Source organism: Mauremys mutica, chromosome 4 (assembly GCF_020497125.1).
Source record: "Mauremys mutica isolate MM-2020 ecotype Southern chromosome 4, ASM2049712v1, whole genome shotgun sequence".
Lineage (NCBI taxonomy): Eukaryota > Metazoa > Chordata > Testudines > Geoemydidae > Mauremys > Mauremys mutica.
In genome coordinates this window covers 35,196,957-35,211,267 of record NC_059075.1, presented here as the reverse complement: position 1 = coordinate 35,211,267, position 14,311 = coordinate 35,196,957, and the positions used below count along the sequence as shown (strand labels likewise).

Here is a 14,311-nt window from a genome sequence, read left to right as displayed (position 1 = left end):
TCAGTTGAATGCTCTTTTTTTTTCAGAGCAAACTTTAAAATCACTATCCACCAAATTCATACCATGAACCTGATTATAAGATTTATACTCAAAATGCAAATAGCATGTAACTTATGTAACTAATCATAACTAAGCAATCTATATTGAATTTCTGATTTCAAATGTTGGACAGCAGACCATAAACTTTACAACTATTTTATCAAATAACTTTGAATAATGAATACATTTGAAAATCACAATATATTTGTGATTATTCTGTGAAAAGGAAAATAGGCAAAAATAATCAAATAAATTATTTAGATCTAATACATGTACTCAGAGGATAAGAGGTACTTATATATTTATACTTATACACATCCATATGGCACTATGCAGACCTTCTGATTTGGGTCTGCAGCCCATGTCCACACTGCAAAAGGATAGGACTTGGACCCAAGTCATTGAGGGACTTGGGCTCTGACCTACTCCCCTAGCAAGTTCTTGGAGCTGGGTCCAGGCTGCTTGCCTGAGTTAGACTGATTTGTGTGTGGATAGAAGTGGTGTTTGGGCTCTAACCTGAGACAGAGTGCAGGCTTAGTGTGCAGGGGTCAATTCCTGCACTGACGTGTGGGAATTTAGTCTTTTATGGGCTACTGATGCTATAACTCCTCTTCCCCTCCTCACACAGCACACTGGGGACAATGTATTACAGTTTTAAATTGTTACATTTATTGTCAACTTAAAATCTATCCACTGGGAGGGCAACAGGATCCCTAAGTAAGTCCAGTATTGTGTAACTTAGTTTGTCATCACTTATTGTACAATATGCCCATGCTATTATTATTTATTTGCATTATGGTAGTGTCTAGAGGGCCCAACTATGATTGTAGCCTATTGTGCTAGGCACTATGCAGACATGTAATATGGTACCGTCCCTGCTCCTCAGAAGCTTGTGATCAGAATAGAAAAGACACACACAAGAAGTAGTGTTATCCCCATTTAACAAACGAGGGTCTGAGTCACAGAGAGGTTAAAGTCCAGATCTTAACGTACTAGGCACATAAGCCTCATAGAATTTTCAAAAGTGCTGAGGTGCCTAACTCCAGGTCTTGGAAATCCCTGTTGGCACCTATATGCATTTTCAGGCATCTAAATACCTTTAAACCTCTGTCCCTATATGACTTGACTAAAGAGGAAGTGTATGGCAGAGGCAGAAATTGAAACCAGTTCACCTGGTTTCCAGTCCAGTGCCTTAACTATAAACCCATTCTTTATCTGAATGACTAAACAACCTGAAACTATATTTACTAGCCTTTGGACATCTCAGTTCCTCCATGACCTGCCCTGCCACCAACAACATGGCTTGAGAGCTGAGTTTTCATATCCTCAGTTGAGTGTGGCATCACACTCAGAGAGCCAACATAGGGCTCCCTACCACCTTCCTCATAGCCCTGAGTGTAAGGAGTTTATGGGGGTGGGGCTGAAGGGAAGAGTGGGATATGGCTGAAGAAATTGCACTTCAGATAGTCTCAGTTGTGGAATGGCCACTGGGGGCTGATCTGCCTGAAGGGACTAGCATGTTGAAAGCACAAAAATGATTTAAAGCTACTTTTGCCTCCAGCCCCAATCTTGCACCAAAGAGCAGCTCAGCCAGAATGAAGAATGTGCCCTATATTCCTCCTATGATGTCACATGAGACAACTAGCTACTGTGGAAAGGGTTCTAATCACTTGAAATGGAAAATAAGCAGCAGGATCTAGTCTGCTGCATGTAACAAAGGTAGTATTTCTATAATAGTAGTATCCTAGAAAGAGAGTGTGTTGGTCAGTAAGTGGAATTTTCATTTTGTTGGAAATTTCATGATTTTGAATTTTGTTTGTGGTCCGGATTTGGAAAAGAGAAGTTTTGAAATTTCCTGTTAAATAAATTTTTTTGAAGGGGCAACATGTTTCAGATCAGTTGAAATGCTTCATTTAGATAAAATCAAAACATTTTATTTTGATTTTGACAAAATATTTTATTTATTATAATTATTGTTTTCTAAGCAAAATGTCAGAATTGACACAGTCCAATGGAACATTCTGATTGTAACAAATCAGTATTTTGCCAGCTGAATTTTTTTTACCATCTCCCCCACTCGCTCTCTTTCTTATATATATAATTAGCAGAATTGGCTTGAAGTGTTTGAGTTTTCCATGAGGCCACAATGACTCTTTAGTGTCTACATAAAATCCTCAGCCACAAAGCAGAATGAAAGGAAAAGTCTGAATTAACTGGAAATGGAGGCTTTAGGTAAATGAGTTTTCCATCCCTTAGAGTCTTAGAGCAGTATCCTCCAGGGTCCTCTGATCAGCCATTTGCACAATGAAGCTTGGCAGATCTTGTTCAAAAACAGGGTGAAAGGAATTAAGTTTTTCCTGGCACCAAATTAACTGTAATTTTTAGTGTTTAAACTTACCAGGACTAGGGGTATTTACTGGATCTCTTTACAACGCTGAGAATCATGCATAAAAGAGAGAGGTCACCTCTGTCTCTATTTCTCCCTGCCCCACCCCCATCACCCTATTTGATAATTAATACTGTTCAATGGAGACTGTTGTATTTGAACTAACTTTTGTGGTCAGAAAAGAAACAGTGAAAATAAGAGAAGCAGTGAATATAAGAGAAACCCATTTTATGGGTGAAAACACAGTATAAACCCATAAAATGGGTTTCTCTTATTTCCAGCTTCTACCAGAAGAATCAAAGACACTATCCCTCAGTCTTAATCTACAGTTGAACCTGGCCTTCACTCCCTGGGAGGGGCAACCAAGCCTTTCAGACCTTCATTTTGGGATCTCATTTCTACTCCAAATAAAAGATCCACCCAGACTGTCCAACTGACTTTGCTGTTCCCTTCAGGAAAACTCCTTGAACGTGCATCCTGTGAAATTCCTTGGTAATAGGCATGCAGCCAACATAGTATCCTCTGGCACATGCCCTCCGTACTTCAAACTCTTTATCCCATGGAGTCATACAGCTGTAGTTTTCTGTAAGGGAAGATCTGTAAAGGATTGCTCTGTCTGTCACAAGTTCTTGGATGTGTGTGTGTGTGTGTGTGTTGGATGTGTGCATTGGGGGGAGGTGCAAATATTTCATTGATGTGGAGGTTTTTTCATCTGTGTCTCGGAGTGTTTTCATGCTGAAAGGTGAGCATTTGGACATTTCTGCTAGATATATTTTCCCCTAATGCAGAATAAGAAATAAGGGAGTCAGGTTACATTTTTCACAAGCTGCGAATCCAAGTTTGTAGAGACACAGGGATAAGGACTGAGTCACAGCTTAGGAAAGAGTTCATAATTTGGCCTAGTAATAATAATGCAACTGCACCGCCATCAGAAGAATGAAACTAACAAGTCTTCTTTTCCTTCCAGAGAGTTCAAGGAGATTTATTTATTTATTTTCCATTCAGTGGTTTTGTGCAATGTCCAAGATGCTAAATTCGGCCTCACCTGCTGTGCACAACGCTAAATAAATTTCATTTAATTTAGAAGAATGTCTGATCTGAGTTTTAAATTGATTTAACTATTTAAATTAATGGGTCCTTTATATATTTCTTAATATTTTATTTATTCAGGCTTAAATAGCTCAGTGGTTTGAGCATTGCCCTGCTAAGTCCACGGTTGTGAGTTTAATCCTTGAGGGGGGTGATTTGGGGATTGGTCCTGCTTTTTGAGCAGGGGGTTGGACTAGATGATCTCTTGAGGTCCCTTCCAACCCTAATAATCTATGATTCTATGAAAACAAACTGGATAGGTGTACATAAGTAGAAGTTGTATAAAATAGCCACAGGACAGATAGAGTATGAAACCAAGCAAGTCCTTAGAACAATTAAGTTTTCATGTTGAAATATATTACAAGTGAGGTGATAAATCACTTTAGAAATCCTGAGAGGTGAATTTGTTCAGAGCTATTTCAAAATAAGAGAAAAAAGAAACCCTCTTTTATGGAGTCAATTAGTAAAAAACTAGGCACTACCGACAAAGAGCAAACAGTAAATAAGGTGTAGTCACTATTTATTGGTGATACGTCATGAACACTAAAATATGCCACAAGACATATTTTGGTGTCCAAGACCAAAATACATCCTCTAAATATGCAATTAAGTAAAAAGTTCAGAGATCAGATCAGGAAATAACACTTCATGGTATACATTTTGAGTTGGAATAATAATTATGCTAATATTCATTAAACATGCTGGATTTTCAAATGTTTGCACAAATATCCTGCAGCAGTCTAAATCATGGAGAATAAAAGTAGAATATGGCCTTACAAATAACACTGAAGAAAACTGGCTTATTTTATTGATTATCGTAGTTGTAAATAACTTTTGTATTATATAGCTACCTCTAATTTTAATCTTTTTTGGAGAACAGTAGTACTTTGCTCTTCTGACTGTAGTCTCCTACCCATTGTAAGCAGCGTGGACCTCGGTAGTGTAATTCTGTTTCCCAATCAACTGATTCCAGAAGTGCAAGGAATCCGTTGTTTTATTGTGTATTTTTAATTACAGAAGCACCTGGAGGCCCCAGCCAGGATAAGTGCCTCATTGTGGTAGGCACTCTAAATTCAAATAGTAAAGCAGTTCCTGCCCCTAAAAAGTTACAATCTGAACAGAACAGACAAATAATGGGTGAGAGAAAGGTGTTATTTACCCTCCTTTTGAGAATTAAGGCACAAAGAGGGGAAGTAATTTGAACCAAGTCACACAGGGAGTCTTTGACACAGCTGGGAATGGAATTCATATCTCCTGAGTTCCAGTCCGGTGCTTTAACAAAGCCATCACCATCATTTTTCTTGCACTTTGATTGTGTTTAACATAGTTTGTAATAAGGCCTCTGGTTGTTCAGTGCTATTTCCTGCCCAAGACAACATTCCCATCTGTGTTTTCCTGTGGGAATGGGAGGAGTTTGTAATTGGAATCCTGGCTTGAAATTAAAAAATGTATTGCAATGCTTATAAATACTCTTGGGTTAAATAGACACTGATTTACATTAAAGGTAAACATTTTGCACTGTACTTTCTATCACAGGGAAATGAGCCTGTGACCCTTGAAACATGTCTAATTTCCTACAGTTTATGCTTAACGGATGTAGAATAATGGAAGCTATTTCAACAGGAGACGATCAGAGGAGTTTTCCTGGCAAGGTGGGTACCCAATTGTGCAAGGCAATCTCTTCACAATCAAAGATTTTTCTGATTATTCTACAATGATTTTTTCCCATACTTGACATTGCATTAACCCTTTCATAACTTCGGAGATAGGTAAACCTTTGTTTTCAGTTTGTGTCCCCCACAAAAAAGAGTGATACTGTGCAATGTTAATTGCTTCACGGGGTGTTTTGTTGATACTGTTGTACTCAGAATCCTGTCAGCAAGGATTGGACAGACCCTGTCTCTGGCTGACCTCAATATTTTTTTAGCTTCCAGAACTTGTTCTTGGACTTCAAACAAGGTTTCCTGAAGAAGTTCTTACCAAAATACACTACAAAATTATATAGTAATAGTCCCAAACACTACAGATTACAACAGAGTTTGGTGTGATTTCTTCAGAGTACTGCAGTGCAGTACCTCCTCCTCTATATAAGAGGAGGAGGTACTTGATATGGATATAGCTGAGTATCATGGACATATTTCCTGGTGACATACATCCATTCACGCTACAGAGGCTGTCTGACAACTCCTTCCAGGTATAGATAAAATACTAACGCAATCCTAGGATGTATAAACAGGGGAATCTCAAATAGGGTAGAGAGGTTATTTTCCCTCTGTATTTGGCACTGGTGTGACCATTGTTGGAATACTGTGTACAGTTCTGGTGCCCACAATTCAAAGAAGGATATAGATAAATTGGAAAGAGTTCAGAAAAGAGTCTGTGGTACACAGGAGGCCAGACTAGATTATCACAATGTTTCCTTCTAGCCCTGGCATCTATCAATCTGTGAATTCAATGGTACTGGAAAAAAAAAAGTGCAGAGAGTTCTGCTGAAGAACAAATGTGTGGGCATGACAGATTGTTTCCATTTACATACCTCTGGGGAACTGTTCCTGTAAGAGGATCTGGGAAGAACTAGTTGGAACTGGTTGTTTTTCAGTGTCAAGGTTCATTTTACACAATGCTGATCAGTTATAGCTGAGACACTGAATGACACGGACCTCTGTCAGACTCCTCGGCTCTGAGTATCACTGAAGATCACATGATACCAGGAGTAAAACAATCTAAGAAAAATCTCTGATTGGAAGAATGGTGTAGGTCAGGGGTAGGCAGCCTATGGCACGTGTGCCGAAGGTGGCATGCGAGCTGATTTTCAGTGGCACTCACACTGCCCGGGTCCTGGCCATTGGTCTAGGAACCTCTGCATTTTAATTTAATTTAAAATTAAGCTTTTTAAATATTTTAAAAAGCTTATTTACTTTACATACAACAATGTTTATTTATATTTAGTTATATATTATAGACTTATAGAAAGACACCTTCTAAACATGTTAAAATGTATTACCAGCACGCAAAACCTTAAATTAGAGTGAATAAATGAAGACTCGGCTCACCACTTCTGAAAGGTTGCCGACCCCGGGTGTAGGTAAAAGCCCTGTCCGAGCTGAAACTCTCTGGAAATGTGGAAGATAATGGGAGAAGATTTAAATAGCATTTCACTATCTGCAAGCAACAGCTGCCATCAAAAAAAGGTAGTCTTATGTCTGAGAATAGCTACTTCTGAAGCACTCAATGTGTTTAACAGTTTCAGTTAATTCAGGCAGATGAGGCTAACTATGAAACTATTATAGAAGTTTGAGGAATACTGTACTCCCTGTAAAAATGAAACATGTATGATACGTTTTTAAACACAAAGTACAAAAAAAAAGGTCAAAACCATGGAAAAGCTTGTGACTGATCTAAACTGAAGAGCTAATTTTACAGTGTTGGGGCACTAATGATGATGGAAAGTTTACATTGAATTATAATGTTTAGTCACTAGGTGGTGCTGTGTGAAGACTACTGCACCACATTTTTACCAAGTGTTAGACAGTTGGCATATTTTTTTACTATAACATTGTTGTTGCTAGCACCCATTTTGTCTCTGTCTCTGGGTGACTAACCTGACATCGTGTCCAGAAAAAAAAAACCCAATCGAAATAGCAGAATTTTACCAAAATGCCAACGTTTCACACCCCAGAGACCATCAGTTTCAACAGACTGGCCTAGTTGGAAGGAGCTGTTTGCATGTTTTTACATCACAACTAAACTCCATGAGGGGAGCGGGGAGGTGCAGGTTAGTTCCCTAGTCTATACCATGGGTAGGAAAGCTGACTATATATCTTTAAACCCTTGGCAACAAGAGATAGGAAAGCCACAAAAACAATTGCTTGGTGATGCTGGCTATGTTTGATGAGCATTTATGCCTCAGTGTAATGTGGTTTATGAGCATGAGCACGTTTCAAGCCAGCATGTCCAAAAACTTGGAAGCCTGTGGAATCTTTTTTAAGAGGCTTGTATGGCATGGCAGAAAACTGATTTTTGGAGACAAAAAGGAAGAGTGCATTAGAGACAGAGTAGTGATTGCCATTTTAGACAAGGGACGGTCAGAGAAACCACAAACGAAGAGCGATTTAACTCTTCACAAGGCAATACAAATGACAAGAAATCAGAATGATTAAAAATCAAAATTGAGACCAGTGGCTGCCAGAATGAAACCAAGAGGAAGTGACTTTTAAACAGAATCACAACAGGAAATATAGTATTGCTGCAAAAAGCAATTGTAATAAATCCTCAAAGGAAATGTGGGGTAACTGTGGGGTACAACACCTTTCAGACTAGATGCATAAGATCACATTCCAAGAGGTGATTGCCCAGCTAAATGCGCAAACGAACAAAAACATTTTGCCACGCAGTGGCAGTACTGGAGACAAGAGCCATTTTTTTAATGGGAACAGTCATGCATAATGACACAGAGGCAGTCTGGACGGTGGAACTGAATATTTGTGGAAAGACTTAATCTGAAAATAGATTTGAGTGCAGTCATATCAGAAGGGACATATAATTACCTTCAGTGCCACTCAGTGCTGAAACCAGCAGATACTGTCCTAAATAGCCTTAGAGGTATTTTGAACAGCATTGGACAATTTTCAATAGAAACAACATACAAAGACAAAATCCTTAATTTTTGTGCATATGTGATTAGAGCAGGAATTGACAACCTTTGGCACACGGCCCGCCAGAGTAAGCATCCTGGCAGGCTGGGCTGGTTTGTTTACCTGCTGCATCCACAGGTTTGGCCGATCGTGGCTCCCACTTACCACCGTTCGCTGCTCCAGGCCAATGAGAGCTGCAGGAAGCGGCACGAGCTGAGGGATGTGCTGACCACCGCTTCCCTCAGCCCCCGTTGGCCTGGAGCAGCGAACCACAGGCAGTGGGAGCTGCAATCGGCTGAACCTGTGGACGCAGCAGGTAAACAAACCGGCCCGGCCTGCCAGGGTGCCTACTCTGGCGGGCTCTGTGCCAAAGGTTGCCGATCCCTGGATTAGAGGATTGGAGGCTGACAATTTCCTTAGCTGTAGCGTGTTTGCCATGAAGGGTCTAATGAAAAAGATGCAAAAAGTTGATGGAATATTTGGTGATGTTAGATATTTAAAAGGAGATCCAGGAGAAATAATCTTAGGAGACAATGCTGAACCAAATAGCACACATATGGCACATAGAATTTCTATCCCATTACTTCATAAAATAGAGACGGAGTTAAAGAGAATGGAAAAGAATGGCTTAATGAGAAAATTCCTGAGCCAACAGAATGATATGCATGAATAGTACCTGTTATAAACAAAAATGGGGAAATACAGATATGTGTGGATTGCACAAGACTTAATGAAGCAGTTGTGAGAGAACAATACATGCTCCCAATACTAGAAAACTTCTTCCCTAAAGTGGCAGGAGCTACTATATTCTCTAAACTAGGTACCTCAAGTGGTTTCTGGCAAATTTCTTTAGCCAAAGGGAGTGTTCAACTGACTACATTCATTACACCTTTTGCAAGATTTTGCTTTGAAAGATTACCTTTTGAGATTACCAGCGCTACTGATTTTTTTCCAAAGAATGATGGCAGACCCACTAAAGAATATAAATGGAGCTTCATTGTTATGGATGACATTTTAGTATATGTCATGACAATAGAAGAACATGACAAAACCCTTAATTAATATTTTAATTTAATTAGAGAGCCTGGACTCAAGTTATATAAAGAAAAGTGTGTGTTCCACTTGCACCAAACTGCATTTTTGTGGACAGATAATAGGGATAGCTCAGTGGTTTGAGCATTGGTCTACTAAATCTAGGGTTGTGAGTGCAATTCTTGAGGGGGCTACCTAGGGATCAGGGCAAAATCAATTCTTGGTCCTGCTAGTGAAGGCAGGGGGCTGGACTTGATGACTCTTTGGGGTCCCCTCCAGTTCTATGAGATAGGTATATCTCCATTTATTATTATAATTAGTCCTAGCTCTGAGAAAATAAAAGGAATTAGGGAATTGAATGCACCAACAAATGTACCAGAATTGAGACATATACCAGCGATGGTAAATTATCTTGGCAGATATCTGCACAACCTTGCTACAGTTGCAAACCCTTGAATAAACTATTAAAGTGCAATACACCCCAGCTATGGGGGGCAAATTAGGAGATGGCCTTCAAAAGGGTACAAGAAATTATTTCAACTGCTCCAGTTTTAAAGTTCTACAACATAAACAAACTCTCAATGGTCAACACTGATGCAAGTAGCTATGGCCTTGGTGGTGTATTGTTGCAGCTATGTGGATCTGAGTGGAAGCCAGTTGCAGTCTGCTCTTGTATGCTTAACAGAAGCAGAAAAATGATATGCACAGATTGAAAAAGAGCACCTGGCAAGTATATAGCTGTGAGAACTTTTACAGATATCTGTGTGGGTTGGGTTTCTTTAAACTGATAACTGACCATAAACCTCTTGTAACATTTATCAAGAGAAAAGACCTGGCTCAAGCACCAATGAGATGGCAGCATCTTTTGATTAGGCTAATATGATTTACCCCAAAGGCTGAATATATTCCTGGTAAACATCTGCAAATACTAGACACACTGTGCACTATAGGAAGATGTAAAGGCTTATGTGGATGCTGTGGAAGCTTACAGACCAGTATCAGGTAGGAAACTATGCCTGTTACAAAAAGCAACCTTCACAGATAAGTTTCAAGAAGTTTTTAGTTATATCCGGGCAGGAAGGCCCAAGTAAAGAACACTACAGCTGTGGTAAGATAGTATTTTTCCATATGCAGACAAACGAGTCCAATGCACTAATGATTACTAATGATTAAAGGTGATAGCATTGTCATTCTAAGTGGTTTGAGAGGAGAAATTCTGGCCCTCATCCATAAAGAATATTGAGGACTAACTGAATGCTGTGAACAGGCCAATCAGGAATTGTCATAGCCTGGAATCAGCAAGGACATGTAGAATAAAGTATCTTCATTCAAACATTGCAGAACTAACAGACCAAGACAGTGCAAAGAGCCTCTAATAATAACACTTCTACCAGACAGACCCTGATAGAGACTAGCAGCAGATTTATGTGAATTCAGAGGATTTCTTTACCTAGTTGTAATGGATTATTTTTCTAGATATATTGAAATTTTAAAGATACAACATGTTGCTGTGTTATCAAGCAATTAAAGAGCATATTTGCCCATTTTGTATTCCAGAACACCTATTGACAGACAATGGACCACAAGTCACCCCAGCTGAATTTAAGTCATTACAAACAAAATAGGATGTTGAACACATCACTAGCAGCCCGCATATCCCACAAGCAAATGGAGAGGCTGAGATGGCTGTACAGATAGCCAAGAAAATATTGAAGCAGGAAGATCCATTCCTTGCTCTTCTGACTACAGATCAACACCATTAATAGCTACTGGCTATAGCCCACCCCAGCTCCTGGTGGGAAGGTAACACAGGACTACTGTTCCAACCTGGAAAGGAATCTAGCCTCAAAGTGGCCAGACCTCTGCAGACTACCAAAATTCCCCTGTCCCCTCATTCCCCCCCCAAAAAAACCCCAAAACTTATGAACACTTTCATAACCGATGTCACTCTGCTAGAGAATTACCTAATCTGGAACCCAGCGACCACGTTTGTGTCAAACTGGATGGAGGCAAAGGATGAAGAACTTCAGCTGTTTTAAAGAAAAAGAACTCATTGCCCAGATCATGCACTACCGAGACAGACAGTGGTTTGTTTAACAGAAACTGTTGACATCTTCAGTTTGTTCCAAAGAGTGAATAATTAACTGAGCAAACTCTACAAAGAGTGACTCCTGGAAAACCCAGAATTAACCCTTGACAAAATAAATAGAATTTGCCAAGCAAACAAGGTCACCCAGTCCCACAGAAGGCTAAGGAAGGTGGACAGAGCTCTGACATTGTGGATATGATAGAGAATCCAAAATACTAAAAGAGAAGAGACCTGTGGCAGAAATGCATGCAGAGCTAAGTCAGCGTTCACCACAAACGGCCCATGCTGTGGCAAACAACGTAAGCCAAGACAATCCTCAGCACATGGAAGGAGCTGCAAGAGCCACAATGGAATATATAACATTGCAAGAGTCTGCAAGCACCAGCAGAGTGTGCACAGCATGGACAAAGGGGTTTTTGACAGCACCACTTGCTCAGAGGAATTGTTCACAGGAGCAATGCACAATGGTGCAGCACAAGATGGGGACTATCAGACTGAAAACAAAAGGAGTATTTTATTAATTGAATATTGAGCAGAGGTGCGCCAGCCAATGGGTTGCCAGAAACAGTGACATTAGCACTGAAAGAAAATCCACAGGCAGTAGAAGTTAAGCAGGGTAAAACTCAGACCTTACAGTGGTAGCATATCCCTGCAAAGGAGGCATGTGAACTAAATGTAAAGGTGCGTAACAATTTGGAAAAGATACAATTTGTAATAGTGCCGGGGAAGAGAGTATCCATTATAGGGTTGAAAATGTGTCCAAACCTTGGTCTTTGTCAAGAGGGTGTACTCATTGGAGAGGCAGGGGACAAAATGATTGAGGACAACTTCCAGGGGCTAGGGAAGCTCTCAAGAGAGAACAGAAGAGAATTGAAAGGGCCCAACTGCCCCACAACTCATACCCCTAGAAAGTTCTTCTCATCCTAAGGCAGTGACTAAAAGAGGAAATGGATAGACTTATTGCTTTGGGGATCAGTAGAACCACCAATAGAATAGGTACACATTGGTCATGGTGAAAAAAATGATGGACACAAAAGAATGACAAATATGTAAAAAGAGAACATTTTTCACTATGAACATGAGGAGAAATATTCTTCTACTCTTGCAGCAGCAGGATTCTGGCAGGTGCTCTTAGAAAACAGAATACTTATCTGTGCACATTCAATGCCCCCTTTGGGGAAACAGTGTTTTCATAGATTGCCCATTAGGGCTGTGTTTTGCACCTCAGGTATTTCACAGAATAATACAACAGTAGTTAATGGTACAGAAGCTACTGATGTCTACATAGGTGATAACTGATCTGAAGGAAAAGAATAGCAGAACATGACCAGAGGCGCTGGGCAGTTTTAGAAAGAGCCAGAGCGACTGAGCTAAAGCTAACCAAACTAAAAAAAGTAAATTCAGTGTAACAGAAATAACATACCTGGAAGAGAATTTAACACAGCAAGGAATACAGGTAGATGATAGTAAGCTTGAGGCCATCACCTCCAACAGACAAGAAAGGAGTACAAAGTTTGCTTGGAATGGTGAACTATGTAGAGAAATTTGTGCATGAAACAGCAGACTGAGAGCACTACTATATAAAAATATCCAAAGGACATGGGTTGCAAACCTTTATAAGGAGTTGAGCAACTGAAGGAGTTAAAGTAGCCCCCAGTTCTAAGGTACTGCACAAATCTAACTTGAGGTACTGCACAAATCTAACTTGTCTACAGATACCTCACAGGAGTGCTTTGGTGCAGTGCTTTTACAACAGTATGGTCAGAACTTGTGACCAGTTGCTTGTGTTTCATGAGTGCTAACAAAATCAGAGTGTCAGTGTGCTAAAACAGAGAAGAAAACTTTGGCCTTACTTCATGGGTGTGAAAGTTTCATGTCTTTATTTATGAGATAATAAATCACTTATTGACATTGCCAAAAGGGGCCTGACAGATACTTCCCTGAGAATATAGAAATGATTTTTTTCAGTTCCAATTGTATGATTTGCAAATTGAATACAAACCTGGAAGAGATTTGGTAGTTGCAGGCACTCTCTAAGCATTTGACAAAAGTGAAGGGGAGCAAAGTCTAGAGCAGACATTACACATATCAATCTAATTAAAGAAAAAAAGCCTGTCCACCCCGAGACAAAATGTAGACTGTGATTGCATGAGCTACTTCTCAGAAAGTAATTAAGGCTATTGGCTCATGGTTTCTGGAACAGCATACTCTCAGCCCCTAATATCAATTTAAGGGGAAGCTCTCAGAACTAGTTAGGATTTAGCTTAAAGGCACCGCATTGGTAATTCCTATGGTGTTACAGAATAAAAGTGTGTTAAAACTTGGAGGTCATATAGGAATTGAAAAATCTAAGTGAAAGGCTAAAGATATTTTATACTGGCTTCAGATGAACAGTGACATTGAGGAACCTGTTAAGGCTTCTTGCATATTCCAAAATTACAGACCAAGTCAAGCAAAAGAGCCCATGTTGATGGCACAGGAAAACTGTCTCATTGGAGCAAAGAAGTCTTAGGTTTGTTTATGTTGGCTGGAAAAAAAAATCTACTTGTCTTAGACTATTTTTCACACTTCCATGAGATACTCTTACAAGAAGAAACTACAGGTAAACTGCTGACTGTGCATATCAAATCTGGTTTTGCTAGACGTATGCATGACTTAGTAATGTCTGACAATGGACCACAGTTTAGTGGGTATAAGTTGAAGCAATTTGGAGTGAAATACAGGTTTAGATATATAACTGCTAGTCCCTGTTACAGCCAATCCAACAGGAAACAATGCCAAAATAATAATGCCCATATTAAAAAATGAGTGTGCAGTCAGTCTCTGATCTGACTATTAAATTACACAGCCGACCAACGAAGCATGGGTTGTCACCTGCTGACGTTTTGTTGAATAGAACACTGAAACCAAGCATGCCTGCACTGGTAGAAACTGACATCAGAATCACTGGCGACTTGCAGACATATAACGAGACTGATATGGCAAAATAAAATAAAACAAAACAAAAAAATCAGTATGATTTGAGGTCCCAGAAGCTGCCAT

At 39.7% G+C, this 14,311-nt stretch overlaps 1 long non-coding RNA gene across 1 annotated transcript; it reads left to right on the top strand.

Annotated features, from left to right (window-relative positions):
- Positions 1-1,698: 1,698 nt before the first annotated feature.
- Positions 1,699-13,179, top strand: LOC123370075. Its single transcript, XR_006579266.1, has 3 exons — positions 1,699-1,758; positions 5,051-5,166; positions 10,738-13,179. It is a non-coding gene; the product is annotated as an uncharacterized LOC123370075 (long non-coding RNA).
- Positions 13,180-14,311: the final 1,132 nt, after the last annotated feature.